At 45.6% G+C, this 1,458-nt stretch overlaps 1 protein-coding gene across 2 annotated transcripts in view; it reads right to left on the reverse strand.

The window, feature by feature from the left end:
- The window catches only part of LOC101858926 (neuronal acetylcholine receptor subunit alpha-10), a 109,795-nt gene that overhangs the window by 96,939 nt on the left and 11,398 nt on the right, over positions 1-1,458 (reverse strand). For both annotated transcript variants that reach the window (XM_005094671.3, XM_013080463.2), the window contains exon 2: positions 207-1,286. The gene's annotated coding sequence lies outside the window, so the exon portion shown is untranslated. The remainder of the gene's footprint in view (positions 1-206; positions 1,287-1,458) is intronic.

Here is a 1,458-nt window from a genome sequence, read left to right on the forward strand (position 1 = left end):
GAGAGAGAGAGAGAGAGAGAGAGAGAGAGAGAGAGGGAGGGAGAGAAAGAGAGAAAGGTAGAGGTGGGGCGAGAGGGAAAGAAGGAAGGAGAAAAAGACAGAGAAAAAGACAGCAAAAGACAGAAAGAGAAGGGAAGAAAGAGAAAAAGGAAGAAAAAAATCAGTACAAAAGAAACACGTATAATCAATCAAAAGCAATAACTTACCGTCAGCAAAATAGGACGAATGGAATGGAATCAAACTGACGATGCATTCGATCCGAAGTGGAACACAAGTGCATTTGGAGGACGCACCAACATGAGGAATAGAGTAGACTCCAATATCACTAACTCCACCTCTCACGTTTTATTCCGCTTTGTCGTTGTTTGCTTTTTGACCAAAAGGGGACCGCGATTGGGTTGGATCGCCGCCAAAATCACGCTGCAGCCAGGGTGGTTGGCTCAACCATGTCGTGGTCAATGTTTTTTCGACGTTGTTGATGACGTAAGTGAAGAAAGATCCGACAAAATAATCCGAGGGATGACGTCAGATGCAGAGCTAGAACAGAGAGGAGGCCTGGTGAAATTCCGAACTTTGCTGTCAAGTTTTGTAGAATGCGCTGAGACTGGGATAGTACTAGCAGTTTCTGACCCTACTGCTGCTACTGAGGATGATGATGATAGTGTTGCTGTAGTAGAAGAAGAAATCAAAACACCTTTGGGGTGATCTGACCTAATCAAAAGGGTCAAATGTTGCTTGTTGTCTGAAGGGCGGGGTCGATTAAGGATCTGTCCGCGACACTTGTAAGAGTCACAGTTGGAGTCCACTGATGCGTCTACTGGTCGTTCTGCGTGCCTATTGCTCAAGGGAGTCAGAACAGTGACCATGATAGCTGGCCGTTAGACCAGTACGACGTAGCACCAGCTGGACACAACTCTTGTCTATCAGTGAAGCACGACTAAAATAGAATTCGACGTCCAGAAGTTTACTCCCCTTTTAAACACAATATATTATGTTCTTGAAGAGGCTAAACTTCTGAATTAAGGCCCATACCTGTAGTAAAATAATGAAGAGACATAAACCATTTCAGGAATCAAAACTTAAGTTTTAAAAGTTGGGGGTTGCCCAAGATGTAATCCAGAACCCCTGAGTTATCGTCACTCCCTGAGACAGGTTAGGACTTTTCGCGCCACAAACAGAGCAAGCCTGGTCGACACAAGGTCACAGGCCAGCAAGATTTCTCCTCGATCTGTTCCTTGAAGTGGTGGTCGGTAATGTGGGAAGTGGCAGCATTACCTTCTCGGGGTCTGAAAATAGACAAAACATGTTTGATTAGTGACAGAAAGCCATTGTCCCAGTGCCGCCGCCCGTCTCACTGGGCATACAGGGGAGTGAAACCCAAGGCTGGAAACGTCCTGGACAAATAAGTAATTATATGTTGGACTTACACACACACACACACACACGCACACACACACG

This window comes from Aplysia californica, unplaced genomic scaffold (genome assembly GCF_000002075.1).
Source record: "Aplysia californica isolate F4 #8 unplaced genomic scaffold, AplCal3.0 scaffold00087, whole genome shotgun sequence".
Lineage (NCBI taxonomy): Eukaryota > Metazoa > Mollusca > Gastropoda > Aplysiida > Aplysiidae > Aplysia > Aplysia californica.